The following is a 16,213-nucleotide window of genomic DNA, read 5'->3' as shown; positions in this document are numbered from 1 at the left end:
TATCTTTGAATATACCAGCATATTGTCTGAACAGTGCTGGAAGAGGGGTCCCATAGGTCCGAGGCATTCAAAATACACAGTGGCTGCAACAATGGACTTGATCATGAAGATGGCGCAAGACTGGGCAACATTTTGTTCTGTTGTATGTGGGGTCACCGTGAGTCAGAGTCGACTCGGTGGCAAGTAACAACTTTGGATACAGCGAGTTGTGTTAATGGATAGGTGGGAAGGAGCATTTAAACTTCAGGAAAGAGATAAGGGCTCAGAGTGACAGCTGAAGTCATGTGGATAAGATTTCTCAGGAAAAAGGCAAGAAGTGGACTAAAGACAAACACTCAGCGTACCCATACATTTAAAGGAAGGGAGAAATCAGAAAGGAAATTAAGAAGTCTTCACCAGGTGAGTGATTAGTGTGAGGGGAGAGACTGGAAGAAAGTTTTGTTTTGCTTTTTAAGTGGGAGATGTTTTATATCCGTAGATGCAGACCCAGGAGAAGAAAGGTCCCAGGATTCTGGACTACAAATGGAGGAGTTAGCTTCAGAAAAGAAGAGATTCCAGCTCTCCTCATCTGAAACCACATGGAAGCATGAGCAGGGATGTTTGAAGGCAGATGGACGTTCATGAGAAACAGCTCTGATACTATGGAATCAGAAGCAAGGTCATTTACTTAGATAAAACTAGAAAAATTTTAGTCTTGATGCACTGGTGGTAATAACCCCAAAGCAATTACTCATCAGGACTTTTTTTTTTTTTTTTAAAGAAATCACATTCCAGGACCTCTACTGGTTTTGAGAGCATATTTAGCCCCCAGTCTCGCATCTGTATCTAAACAACTAGGACATATTATCAACGTAAGTTCAAATTCTGTGCTCTATGTTTGATTATAAAAAGAATGAGAAATTCTAATTCAAGACAAGCAAATTGACAACATTGAATTCTACCTGAACCCTATGATTCTGGAAAACAGGGAGAGTTGCAGAATACAGGGTGCAGCATGGTGACATAAGTGACATAAATCCTAACATGAAGTCAATGTCTGAAGGTGATAAATAAAAAATATAGGATAACATATTATTTAGAGATTTAGGAATGACCTGGAGAGAAAATTAAAAACAGGAATATTGAGAAGTGGTTGTCCCTGAGAAGACCAGGGAAAGAGAGGAATGGCAAGGGAAAGTTCATTTTTACTAGAAGCTCACTTATATTTTTAATTTTCTACCCATGTGATATATTTCTATGACACAACAAGTTAGAGATATGACACAGTGTGATAAATACCAGAACTTTTCCCATAGAGGTCAGGTTTGTTCTTAATTTCTGTTAAAGAATCGCTTCTTTGAGAGGATTGACTCCAATTTTGAAAGAGTTCTACTATGGGTAAAACACTACGAAACAGTATGGCATGCTACAGAGAAATCTCTCGTGAAAGGAAGAGTCAACTGATGCAGCAAACTTGGTTGTCTTATTTTAAGAATTGCTACAACCACCCCAACCTTCAGCAACCACCACTCTCATCCATCAGCAGCCATCGACACTGAGGCAAGACCTTTCACCAGCAAAAAGATCATGACTCACTGAAGGCTCACATGATGGCTAGCATTTTTTAGCAATAAAGTGTTTTCTCAGACTTAATACTATTGCACACTTAACAGACTACAGTATAGAGTAAACATAACTTTTATATGCCCTGGGAAAGCAAAAAATTCATGTGACTCGCTTTACTGAGATACTCGCTTTATTGCAGCGATCTGGATCCAAACCCACAATATCTCTGAGGTATGCCTGTATAGGTGAAATTGAGGAAATGTGAATAAGATCTGTGAATTGTACTAAGGTCAATTTCCTGTTTATGATATTGTACTATATTTTGCAAAATGTTAGCACTGAGAGAAATTGGGTAAAGTGTCCATAGGATATCACTGTTATTTCTTACACTGCTTGTGAATCTAAAATTACCTCAATAAAATTTTCAACTAAAGAAAAAAAAAGAATTGCCTCTCTACAAAATGTATTCCCTTAGGTTCCAGATAACTAAAATTTTATGGTATGCAGAATTTTCAGTCTTCCTATGCATTTATTTATTGATTAAAATATATTTTGGGGGTGCCTACCATCCTTCAGTGTTTGTTGTTAGTCTTAAAAAAAAAAATGTGTGTTTTCCTTACTTCTCTCTATCCCCTATATATCCCCACAGGAACAAAAAAGGCTCATATCTAGATACCAGAGATGTGAACTGTTAATGCGATCGCTAGCACTCTGTGGTGGGCAGGATAATAGCCCCTCAAAGGTGTCCACATCCGTATCCCCAGGACTATAAATATGGTACTTTACATGGCAAAAGGGACTTTAAGATGCAATTAAATTAAGGATCTTGAGATAGGGAAATTATTCTGGATTATCCAGGTGAGACCCAGTATACTCACAAAGGTCTTTATCAGTGAAAAGGGGAGGAGGCAGAGTCAGAGAAACACTTGTGGTGACAAAAGCAGTGACAGGACTGCTGGCTGAGGGCCAGGAGCCATGGAATGTGGGCTTTTCCAGAAGCCAGAAAAGGCAAGGAAATGGATTCTCTCCTAGACTCTCCAGAAGGGACACTGCCCTGCTGGCACTTTGGCTTTAGCCCCATGAGACTCATTTTGAACTGCTGGTCTTTAGAAGTATAAAATAATGAATCTATGTTATTTTAAGCCACTAAGTTGGTAGTAATTTATCATAGCAACAACAGGAAGCTAATACACAGTCAGTAATGGCTTCTTTTACAGACATACACTAAGGCATCTGCAGATTTTGCTAAAATTGTACAGTTTATCATAACTCTGCTCATTTTGGATCATTTTCTCCTGACTACAGCAATGGGTATAAGATTTTCTAAAATCTTAGAATACTGTGCAAGGGAAATATGCAGTATTTGAATGCGGTATCTTTAAACCACCATTAAAAGGACTTATTTTGGCCCTAGTTCTACAATTAGCAAAGCTAATTCTTAATCAAGTAAATACGATTCTCTCTCATTACAGCTGTATAAAACCACATAAAAGTTTCATCATGTACAAACAATATGTTCCTGCTTGATGCAAATTTAAATTAATTTGTATAATGTTGCCAATACTGGCTGATTCTTCTTCGTTTTCATTCCAACGTTCATTATTTATCTTTCTAGAACTAGGCTGGTATAAATGGTATAAAAGATTAAGTAAAAAAATTGAACAAAAGATTTCAAAGGGTGGCTCTAGAAGACAAAGTAAAGTATTATAATGAAATATACAAAGACCTGGAGTTATGAAACCAAAAGGGAAGAACTTGCTCAGCATTTTTCAAGCTGAAAGAACTGAAGAAAAAATTCCAAGCCTCAAGTGGCAATACTGAAGGATTCTAAGGGCAAAAAATTGAACAATGCAGAAAGTATCAAAAGAAGATAGAAGGAATACACAGAGTCATTGTACCAAAAAGAACTGATTGACACTCAACCATTTCAGGAGGTACCATATGATCAAGAATCAAATGGTAGTGAAGGAAGAAGTCCAAGCTGCACTGAAGGCACTGGAGAAAAACAAGACTTCGGGAATTGACAGAATACCAGTTGAGATGTACGTTGGATAGAATTGTGTCCCCTCAAAAATCTATGGTCGACTTGGTTAGACTGTGATTTCCAGTATTGTGTGGTTGTCCTCCATTTTGTAATTTTCTTATGTGTTATAAATCATAATCTCTGCCTGTGGTTAAAGAGGATTAGGGTGGGATGTAACACCCTCGCTCAGGTCACATCTCTGATCCAATGTAAAGGGAGTTTCCCTGGGATGTGGCCTGAACCACCTTTTATCTTACAAGAGATAAAAGAGAAGCAAACAGAAAGTGGGGGACCTCATACCACCAAGAAAACAGTGCCGGGAGCTGAGCGTGTCCTTGGGACCCGGGGTCCCTGTGTGGAGAAGTTCCTAGTCCAAGGGAAGATTGATGACAAGGTCCACACAGAGAGAAAAGCTTCCCCTGGAGCTGAGGCCCTGAATTTGGATGTGTAGCCTACTAGACTGTGAGGAAATAAATTTCTCTTTGTTAAAGCTAATCCACTTGTGGTATTTCTGTTACAGTACTATTAGATGACCAAGACAAGACGGTTCAATAAATGGATGCAACGCTGGAATCACTCACCCCTCTATGCCAAGAAGTTTGCAAGGCAGCTACCTGGCCAACCGACTGAAGAGATCCATATTCGTGCCCATTTCAAAGAAAGGTGATCTAACAGAATACATAAATTATTGAACAGTATCATTAATATCACATGCAAGTAAAATTATGCTGAAGATAATTAAAAAATGATTGCAGCAGTACATCAATAGGGAGCTGCCAGATATTCAAGACAGATTCAGAAGAGGATGTATAATAAAGGGATATCACTGCTGATGTTAGATGGGTCTTGGCTGAAAGCAGAGACTACCAGAAAGATGTTTACCTGTGTTTTATTGACTATGCAAAGGCATTTGACTGTGTGGATCATTACAAATTATGGACAACACTGAGAAGACTAGGGATTCCAGAACACTTAATTGTGCTCATGCAGAACCTGTACATAGACCAAGAGGCAGTCCTTTGAACATAACGAGCCCTGGTAGCAAAGTGGTTAAGAGCTCAGGCTGCTAACCAAAAGGTCAGCCGTTCGAATCCACCAGTCACTCCTTAGAAACCCTATGGGGCAGTTCTACTTCTATAGGGTCACTGTAAATTGGAATCAACTTGACGAAACACAACAACAAGGGGGTACTGTATGTTTTAAAATCAGGAAAGGTGCGCGTTACAATTGCATCCTTTCACCATACCTATTTAACCTGTATGCTGAGCAAATAATCCGAGGAGCTAGACTACATGAAGAATGCAGCATTAGGATTAGGGCAAGGCTCACTAACAGCCTGCAGTATGCAGATGACACAATCTTGCTTGCTGAAAATGAAGAAGGTTTTAAGCACTTACTTATTAAGAGCAAAGATTATAGCCTTCACATGGATTACACTTCAACATTAAGAAAACAAAAATTCTCACAACTGGACCAATAAGCAACATTACAACAAATGAAGAAAATACTGGAGTTGTCAAGGTTTTAATTTTACTTGGATCCATGATCAACGTGCAGGGAGACAGCAGTCAAGAAATCAAACGACATACTGTATTGGGCAAATCTGCTGCAAAAGACCTCTTTCAAGTGTTAAAAAGCAAAGATGTCACTCTGAGGACTAAGGTGCACCTGAACCAAACCATGGTATTTTCAGTGGCCTCATAATGCATGTGAAAGCTGGACAATGAATAAGGAAGATCGAAGAAGAACTGATGCATCTGAATTATCATGTTGGTGAAGAATACTGAATATACCATGGTCTACCAGAAGAATGAACAAATCTGTCTTGGAAGAAGTATAGCCAGAATGCTCCTTAGAAGTGGAGATAGCGAGACTTCATCTCACGTACTTTGGACATGTTATGGGGAGGGACTAATCCCTGGAGAAGGACATCATTCTTGTTAGAGGGTCAGCGAAAAAGAGGAAGACCCTCAATGAGGTAGACTGACACTGTGATTGCAACACTGGGCTCAAACATAGCAAAGACTATGAGGATGGTGCAGGACCAGGCAGTGTTTTGTTCTGTTGTACACAGGGTCACTATGAGTCAGAACCAACTCGATGGCACCTAACAACAACAACACTGCCCACGTTAACTTCTAAACAAGGAAATTGTGTGTGGCAATGCAAAGGCTTTTTTACCAATTGCGTTAATCTCAAGACCCTAGGTCAAAATGTGAAGGATTCCCATCAAAAGACTGTTGCTGTTTTGCTGCTGCTGGCTGTTTAAACACCATTGCCGCCGAGTCGATTCTGACCCATAGCGACCCTATAGGACAGACCAGAACTGCCCCATAGAGTTTGCAAGGAGCACCTGGTGGATTTGAACTGCCAACCTTTTGGTACTCAATTTTACTTAAGGTTCTAGCATTCAACAACTTCATAATCATCATACCAACTCAGTGATTTAAAAAGCAATGCTTCTGGTCTTGATCTTCCATAAAAATTGAAAGATAAATTTAGTATATCTTTTATAACATACCAAATGAAAATTAACACACTTCTAAAATATAAGTACCTACCTACTCAGGACCACTAATCTAGTGTATAGGCCAAATTATCTGCTTCTGTAACTATTCACAAATATTTTGAAACAGTCTTCAAGGAACAAGTAATATATTATTATAGGTCTCATCAAAATCATAAACAGTAGACTATACATGACTATAGGAGCCCTAGTGGCACCGTGGTTAAGCGCTTGACTGCTGACCAGAAGGTTGGTGGTTCGAAGTCACCTGCCGCTCTGTGGGAGAAAGCTGTGGCAGTCTGCTCCTGTAAAGATGACAGCCTTGGAAACCCTATGGGGCAGCTCTACTCTGTCCTATGGGGTCACTATGACTTGGAATTTGACTTGACAGCAATGCATTTATTTTGTTTTGTTTTCTATATATGACTATGTATGTATTTTTAGGACAGTTAGATAATAAGATGTGAAAAGGGTTGCTGTGGAAGAAAAATTAATATAGTCACAAGAGACAAACTCACCAAGAGAAACTATTCTAGAGGGAGAAAAAAAATTTTAATTAGATAGAGAAATACTAATAAACTCTGAAAAAGTTACAGTGTTGCGTATATAAAATGACATTTCAGGATTAGAAAAGAAGAAAATGTTGGATTGGGTAAATTTCTATTCCATGCACAGTTATTCTTCTTTCTTGTTAATGTTGTTTTTGGGTTCCATCGAGTCAATTCTGACTCAGTGACCCATGTGAAAACTAGAGCTGCCCCCATAGGGTTTTCTTGGTAGTAATCTTTACAAAACCAAGTTGTCAGGTTTTTCTCCCTCAGAGTCACTGGCTGGGCTCGAACCTCCAACCTTTCAGTTAGCACCAAGCACGTAGCAGAAGGAAAACTAACCAACTAAGCAACATCTCTTCTGGCACTGTAGTATCCTCTGCTGCTGCTGTTGTTAGCTGCATCAAGTCAGTTCCTCTTCTAACCTCCAAATGAGCAGTGGCTCCTTAGCTTCTCAATAACTCTGAGTTTCATGGCCTAACAAGATCCTGAGCACCGGGATATTTTTTCACCTGTGCTATAACCACTAACTATACTGCATAAAATTACTATAAACCAAGTTACATTACGACTGGCATTATTCACCACTGAATTACGACTGTTGCTAGAGAGATGTTCCACAGAGCTTTCTAATCACACTTACAAACAGGAGGCTGAAAAGGATGTCATGACACACTACCGTAGATGAAGCAAAAGTATTATTTTTTAACAGAGTAGGTAAAATGCTAGCCCTAGTACTCTAAACTGAAATGGGAACTTGTAGACATTATCTTGGGTTTTATCTATTATTCAATACACAAAACCCACCTACAATGCAAAGCTGGGAGGAGTGCTTCTAAAGGAAGCAGAACTGCCACAACATACAATCCTTCTATTATTTCCCTGAAATGTGTATCTCCCTCAGGAGCCTCCCACCTCAGTGCTGATCAAGCCTATACTTACTTTAGATCCGGACGAAGGGCGGATCTCACAACACTGCTGTAGGAAATAAAGCTGATTTTGATCTTGATTATAGCATAAAATACTTTGGGAAACGCTTTTATCCCAAGCTCTGCTAACAGAATGCTGGCTTTGCTGCCATAGAAGCATTCCAGATACCCCGCGGATAAATTACCCCAAATTTTTATTTGTCTTTCTGTGTATTATGGAATAGGCTAAAACACATTTTGTACTTGAACCACCTCACAGCTCAAAACAAAACATTCTAAAGAAAAAAACAAACAACAGAAAACTGTTAAATAGAATATAGGAGTCCCTGGGTGATGCAAATGGCTAAGCACTTGACTACTAGCTGAAAAGTTTGGTGGTTCAAACCCACCCAGAGGCACCTCGGAAGACAGGCTTGGTGATTTGCTTCCTAACGGTCACAGTCTTGAGAACCCTGTGGAGTAGTTCTCCTCTGCACACATGGCGTCCCCGCGAGTCGTAATCGACTCAAGGGCAATTGATAACACCAACAACAAATATAATGTTAAATGCTCCTTAACAGAAACCTTCAGCTGAGTTTTTTTTGCAGTTTACAGAGTATACCTGAAAGGTACTTCAGGTCTCCGATTGCTTATTGTGAAATCCAAAAAGTTCTGGAACCTGAAGTTTTCTTAAGTTGCAGCAGACTCATTTGGCCTCAAAATCTGACCTTAAATTGCCGTCAGGCTGTTTATGGTGAAGAATTACCCCAAGTGGTGTAACTGTTTTGCTGAAAGAGTGCTAGTATGTTTGATGACAGAGTGCTGCCCCAGACCCTACTGTGGGGGGGGATTTACGTGACATACCAAATACGCCCTGTATTACCTTTGTAAAACCTAAAGATTTTGAAGCACATGTTGTCTCAAAGGTTTTGAATAACATTTTGGACTTGTATTTTAGATTTAAATGAGTTATACTGCAAAGCTATATTAAGTATATTCTGTCCTATGTCTAGATGTCAGGCTAGCCACCCAGTTCTCTGAGAAAAGCTTAATTTAACTGATTTTTAAAAATAAACCACTTAAATGTAAACATTAAAAATCACCAGACAGGCAAAGCTACCAATAAGCAGTCTAGATGCACACATCCACAGTGTTTTCTTATTCTAATACAAGCTAAGAAGGAAAGCCGGGTTGTTTTGTGTTCTTCTAAGACACCAAGCATTCCTCCAAAAAAAAAACAAGTATTTTGATTGGTGAATACTTTTAAAAAGTACTTTTTACAATCATAAATAAAAGCCAATTTTTCAGGGGCTCATTTTATCTTTCTCAAATTTAATTACTACTTTGCTTTCCACTGCATTTCTCCATGCTAAAAAGATCTGCTTGAAAAAAGGCAGAATCAGGTCTCAAGAGCCATTTAAAATATGGTCTTAGAAACTAGCCAGGACATGTAGCTTTCCCAGCACAAGAAGAAAAGAAGACCGCCATTACATTTCCAGGCTACTCTACATAGTCTGCCAATTACTAACAAGTAAACTGCAGTGATAAAGAAAAAAAAAAATGATTACGTGAGTATAAAACCCATGCCTTATTGAAAGCAGGAACTCAATGAGCTTAAAAACCAAACAAAAAAATCTAAAGTGTCATGGAACCATGGCAGCTTCCGAAATTCTAAAGGAAGGGTATTCCACACTAAAACAAAATTTAAAACGTGATCCAGAACGTCCTGTTGTTCCTATGGAAAATATCTGAGACTCTGACAGAGAATGTCATTTTTATAAACAGATACTAAAATAACCTAACACATTTTAAAAACATAAATTCCATTTTTCTGGTGCATGAATTAGAAATCTGGCATTCTGTGGAGAGGGTCAGCGTTAAAAAGATCACTAAAGTTCACTGTTTTCTGCGTTTAAAAAGGAGAGACCCCAAACCGCAGAAGGAAACAATCGGCACAGCAACAGCGCCATCTGTTGACCAAAGCAGAAAGTGACTTTTTTTTTTTTTTTTCCCCTCATTAATTCCACAGGATTTATCCCAAGGTGATAAACAACTTCTTTTTAAGTCTTCCTTGTAACACATCACTGTCTCATCTACAACAATTTCTGGTGCAGAAGTTAAGCAATCACAGAAGTCTGCACTCTTGAAAAATTAAGATTATAGTGAAACTATACTATGATTAATGATTAATATTTTTACTCATCTTTATTCATGGCTCTTTAATTGCCATTAGAGTTTTAAGGTGACAGCTACTATTCCTTTGACATAAATATGGCAAAAGGAAGCAACTGAGTAAGGCGGACTGAAAGGTTTCTTTACTGGCATAATATGGCAAGCTTTTCTCCCTCATCTTAGAAACCCCAGCATTATACATTTTTAAAACAAGTGAGACAAATAATTTTAAAAATTAAAAATGAGTATAGGCGCATCAGAAACCCTGGTGGTGTAGTGGTTAAGAGGTACGGCTGCTAACCAAAAATGTCGGCAGTTTGAATCCATCAGTTGCCCCTTGAAAACTCTATGGGGCAGTCTACTCTGTCCTACAGGGTTGCTATCAGTCAGAATCGACTCAATGGCAGTGGGTTTGGGTTTTGTTTGTTTTTGTTTTTATAGGCGCATCAGTCTTGCAACTAGACGGAATGTCCTTTGTAACCATTTAATATTCAATCTTGCAACTTACATAGAAAAGAAAACCAGGTAAATAATTAATAATGTGAAAGATGTATGAAAACAAATGGCAGCATTTTTTATCTCACTGTCAAAAGGATAATTAAACTAAGTAAAAAATGTGAGGTGAGATGGTTCCAGAAGACAATGGGCACACTGAACATGTCCCTCCATGAGGAAATTCTTACTCTTTCTGTAGAATATTTCTCAGCAGGAGGAAATGTCTATTTGACCCAGAAACCAAATGAAATGCAGATTTCTGTGTTAACGGTAAAGGATGCATGACGAGCCTAATTAATAATGTTACTCTATGTTTACTTGATAATTAACTTAAAGAGCACTTCACATAAAGAGTCTTAATACAACCCTGAGACACATACAGGGCAAGCAGTCTGACCCGATTTATCAAATCAAGGGTCACAAAGACTCTGTGACTTGCCTGAAGTTCTAAAACTACTTAATGCAGCACAAAGACTACCACCCAAATCCAATACCAGGAAAAGGATGGCAAGATTTACCATTCGTTATATGCCCTGAAGCAAATGTTACTACTGCTAAAATAACTATGGAATCTGGGGCAATAAGACATAGGATACTGCATGCATACATTTTATCATCCCAAGTGTGCCAATAAAATAAAATAGAAAATAAAGAATAGCTATATACCTTTCCCCCTGCTGTCGAGCTGGTTCCAACTCATGGCGACCCTATAGGACAGAGCAGAACTGCCCCATAGAGTTTCCAAGGAGCGCCTGGTGGACTTGAACTGCCGACCTTTTGGTTAGTAGCCATAGCGCTTAACCAGTACACCACCCTTGGAAACTCTATGGGGCAGTTCTACTCTGTCCTATAGGGTCGCTATGAGTCGGAAACGACTCAACAGCACTGGGTTTGGTTTTGGTTTTATACACCTTTAGACACTTTTAACATAAACTAAGAATTAATACATCTAAAGCTCTGATTCTGAGAAACTTGGCAATCTGGTGCTTTTATAGAACATATAAACCTTCCCTATTAAACTCCTCTCTACTGCATTTGGGGCCCTGGAGGCGCAGTGGTTAAGCATTTGGCTGCTAACCAAAAGGTGGGCAGTTCAAATCCACCAACCGCTCCTTGGAAACCCTGTGGGGCATTTCTACTCTGTCCTATAGGGTTGCTATGAGTCAGAATTGACTCCATGGCAATGGGTTTAATTTTTTTTTTGCACAGCATTTCTAATGAGGTAAATGAAAGCAAATACCTTTCACTGAGACATAACTTGAACCTCTTCATCACTGACTGGCATTTAAATCATAGAATTAAAGAATTTTAACAAATCAGACTCAACAGAAACTCAAAGGTAGTTGATCTTCTATTAAAATTCCAAATAACTTTGGAAATTCAGTCAACCAAACTTTGTTTCCACAACTCTAAAAGGTAGATAAAAACATCCCTTTTCCTCAAAAGTTTGCTGAGAAAATGAGTACACAATCAGCCTAAACGAAAGGCATACTTTCAGCCTTCAGCTTATGAAACTATCCTGCACAATTTGATTGTGTCTTTCTCCTCAATTCTTAACACGTTCCCCCACTACTCTCTCTTTGTGCATCGCCTCCTTCTCTGTAGTTCCCTTTTAGCTGCCTTGTCTACATTTCCTCTTCTTCCTATCCCTTAAATACTGGTCCTCTCTAGAACTCTTTCCGTGTGGGTTACCTTTTTTTCTAAAGGTAGGTGTTTTACATATGTTAGCTCATCCAATCTTGCAATTATCTTTGAGACATGAATTCTTACTTTCGTAGATGAGAAGATTAAGGCAAGAGAAATTAGGTAACTTGTACAAGGTCACTCAGCTAGTTAACGTCCAAACTGGAATTCAAATCCAGACAATACAGCTCTACAGCTCATGCCCTCAGCCACAGTTACGCCTTCCTTATCCCTTTCTTCTCCTTCCTATTCCAGATCTGGTCACCGAATTCTATTAATTGTCCAATGAAAATATCTTGCAAATATGACCACTTGTGTCTGTCACTCTCCCACTCATAAGCCTCCATCATCTGCTTTGTGATAGCTGTAAAATCTTTCAAATTGGTTTTCATGCTGAAGGATTTTCTTGTATGCTTTGTATCCTCCAGTGTTATTTGATCAAGGGAATTCCAACTTGTGGCAGACACTTCTAATTGTTCTCCAATATCTGTTCTCACTTTCTCCTATAATAATGCAATTTTTAATTAGGCATATACTTGCCCAGCTATGGCTACATTTCCTAAAATGCCTTTCAATAAGGTAGCCATATGCTGAAGTCTGACCCCTGAGATGCAATGGAAACAACAGGCATAACTTCTAGGTTATGCGTTTTTACCCTTTCCTACTAACTGCAAGGAAACCCTGATGGCATAGTGGTAAAGTGCTATGGCTGCTAATCAAAAGGTCGGCAGTTCGAGTCCACCAGGTGCTCCTTGGAAACTCTATGGGGCAGTTCTACTCTGTCCTACAGAGTTGCTATGAGTTGGAATCGACTCGATGGCAACAGGTTTTACTAACTGCAATGAACATTAAAAATAGCAAGGCAGCAATAGCTACCTTGGACTATGACAAAAGATATATGGGGCCTGGGTCTCTGATAATTGTGGAGTTACCAGAACAACCCTGGAAAGTCTACCTGGAACAGGAAGCAAGGTCACACAGATTTATAGGCTAGAAAACTAGTGACACTTATCATGCCATGGCAAAACATTTGATAATAGCATTGCCTGGGATATCCTGGAAGATAGACCACATGCCAACAAATCTTATATAACTCTAAGTAGAGTGACTAGAAGAAAATCTCAAAATATTAGTGTGTGTTAATGAGAGAAGACTCAGTTTGGGGAATTTGAAAGCAGAGCTAGAAAGAACAGCACCCTGCTAAATAAGGCACTCTGCCTGGGGGTTATGATCTGAGTCAACTAAGAATTCAGTGACATGGGCCTTGTAGGATCCTTCAAGACCCATCTGAAATCTCACATTGGCTCCAAAACCTTTGCTCATTCTCTGTGGAACTTCTCTCTTTTCTGGCTTTCCTGAGCAATAAACTGCCAGCTCCTTGAGAACAGGGGTTATATTATTTCCGTTTTGTATTCTTTATATGTAGAGGCCTGGTGGCACAGTGGTTAAGAGCTCGGCTGCTAACCAAAAAAAAGGTAGGCAGTTCAAATCCACCAGGCACTCCTTGGAAACCCTACGGGGCAGTCTACTTTGTCCTACAGGGTCACTATGAGTCGGAATCAACTCGACGGCAATGAGTCTGGATTTTTATTTATTTATTATGTTAGAAATATAATCTTAAAATATATTTATGAAATGAATTAATTAATGCTTAAGAGGCATTAATTAATAGGTCACAAAGAAAACAAAGAAATATATTGCAACTAACACTCAAAAATTCTGAGTGGGGAAAAGCTCAAACAACTTCCCACTTTATTTTATAGAAGAGATGGAAATGATAGAGGTCAGAGGCTTTACTTGGGGGAGGGGAATACAGTTTTTTGCCAATAAGTAATCTATAAAATTAAAAAGAAAGTTTTTTCTCTTGCCAACATGAATAGTAGGTAATACGCTTCTATGGGAGGAAAAAAAATCTTTTAAGGAAAGTTAAAAAAAAAAAAAAACCAGTGCTGTGGAGTGAATTCTGACTAAAAGCGACCCCATTTGTCAGAGTAGAACTGCCTCGTAGAGTTTCCAAAGAGCGCCTGGTGGATTTGAACTACTAACCTTTTGGTTAGCAGCCGTAGCACTTAACCACTATGCCACCAGGGTTTCCATTATTTAATAAAAGTTACTGCTTAGTAATTGTGGCCTTATTTCTGACAGAGTAGGCAATTTTGGTAACTGTTCATAAGTAAACTTGACTCTATGGAAAACCATGACCACTATTTCAATACTGAGATATGTGGAATCAAAAACTTCAGTTATCCCCAATATCACCTTTTTACTAACATAAGTGAAACGTAACAGAGGGAATTAGAGTGGGAGGGAGGTAGGAAGTCCAATTTAAAAGGAAAAATATATATATCTAATCTTCTTATAAACTACTAGCCTAATTTTTTCTTGTAGTAATTTTCATTACAAGATATTCAACAAATGATAAAACCACATCTTCAACCAACTTCTATGAGCTCCATAAAAGTCATGTCTTTGAGTTGTTCCTTCTTTGCCTCCCCCAACTCTAAATACCTAAATCTAATTTCTCTGCATTTCATTTTTCTTCCTCTAAGCATTTCTGGAATTTCTATTTTATTTACTTCTCCTTTCTATTCCATATATATATATTTTTTTATCACATTACATTGTTGGCTTCTAGGGTTCCTTTCCAATTTTTCTATTTTTGTTCTTTGCAGCAGTTCCCATTTCTTTCATTTTTCCACTGCCTGTTTCTTATCATTTTACTCTGTTCATAACAGTTTACTATTTCTGCTGGCAAACAGCAGTCTGGGCAAGAAAACAAATAAAAAATCCCTAACCACTATTATGTCCTATGACCAAAGAAAATATTAAGGTGAAAAGTTGAAGCTCAGGTATGATCTATCAAAGAAAGGCAGATTCAAAATTAAGTTTCAGGTACCATAAGCATCTAAAACACAGATATTTGTAGGATGATAGTTACCTAGTGCTATCATTGGTTTTAAAAGTATTATTTTACAAGCCTGGAGGGTCCCCTTCACTGTGCTCACAGGAAGTAATCAAATTTCTAGATCTCAAACTGTTTATTATCAAAGAGTTCTGTAATTTCAAGGTAAAAAACATGACCGAGCTTGCTATTTTCAGAGTTACCATACCCAGAAGCTATTCCACTGTCAGCCTAAGAAACAAACATCATACTGATAATTATCTCTCCTCACTAGCAGTAAGTTTTTACCTTGAAGGAAGCATATTTTTTATATAGTACTAGTAGAACACAGTAATGAGATTAGACACTCCTGAAATAAGATTATAATGATAAATTTTAACATATTTATTATTGGTTTCTACTTCGAGATCTCAAGTTTATTACATCTTCTCAACAGTTAATTACTGCACTAATACATGGGTATGGGGGGTACACATTAAAAGCTTTCTGGTAAATTTGAGTAAAAGGAATCCAGTTTTGTGCTGTTTAAATTAGGGAAGAGTGCCCACAGACAACATCAAACCAGTTGCCGTCACGTTTACTCGGACTCACAGCGACCCTGTGCATGTCAGAGTAGAATTGTGCTCTATTGGTTTTCAATGGCAGATTTTTCTGAAGTAGATTGCCAGGGCATTCTTCTGAGTCACCTCTGAGTAGACTCAAACTTTCAACCTACTAGTTAGCAGCCAAGCACATTAATCGTTTGGCCCAACCAAGAGCTCCATAGACCACATTGTTAGCTGCTGTCAGGTTGGTTCCCACCTCATGGAGACCCATGTACAATAGAACTATACCAGGTTCTGTGCCATCTCCATGATCGGCTGCGGATCACACTGCTATGATCCACAGAGTTTTCAATCGCTGATTTTCAGTAGATCGCCAGGCCTTTCCTAGTCCATGTTAATCTGGAAGTTCTACCGAAATCTGTTCATCTTCGCAGCAACATGCAAACCTCCACTAACAGAAGGGTGGTAGCTGCTCGATGAGGTGCACTGGTTGAGAACTGAACCTGTTAAAATTCAAGGTATAGCCTTTGATCTAATATCAAAGACAGTCTCTTCACTCATACAAAACAAAAAACAAAAAGCCTTCGAGAAAACCTGAACTGACATGATTTTGGCCCATTGCAAATGTGCTTATGAATAGAGACTGTTTATCATTGCCTTAAATGATGTAAAAGTGTTTTTTTCAAACTCTTTCTTTTTTTTTAATAAAAAGAACCTTTCTTCAAGGAAAATCTTACAAGGTCAACCAGATAAAGTTGGTTACGCTGCTCTAGTTGGGATGATGAGGTGGACTCCAGGGCTCTCCTGCTCATTCCTCCCTTCTTCCCTTAAGATGGCTCCTGAGGCTCTGCCACAAAACCCTATGTCTTTACAGAGCACAGTTTGA

At 38.6% G+C, this 16,213-nt stretch overlaps 1 protein-coding gene across 2 annotated transcripts in view; it reads right to left on the bottom strand.

Annotated features, from left to right (window-relative positions):
- The window catches only part of NSUN3 (NOP2/Sun RNA methyltransferase 3), an 85,387-nt gene that overhangs the window by 11,032 nt on the left and 58,142 nt on the right, over positions 1-16,213 (bottom strand). The gene's annotated exons all lie outside the window — the stretch shown is intronic.

The sequence above is a fragment of the Elephas maximus genome, chromosome 18, assembly GCF_024166365.1.
Source record: "Elephas maximus indicus isolate mEleMax1 chromosome 18, mEleMax1 primary haplotype, whole genome shotgun sequence".
Lineage (NCBI taxonomy): Eukaryota > Metazoa > Chordata > Mammalia > Proboscidea > Elephantidae > Elephas > Elephas maximus.
Note: the sequence above shows the minus strand (reverse complement) of the source record. Positions and strands in the feature narration are given on the sequence as shown.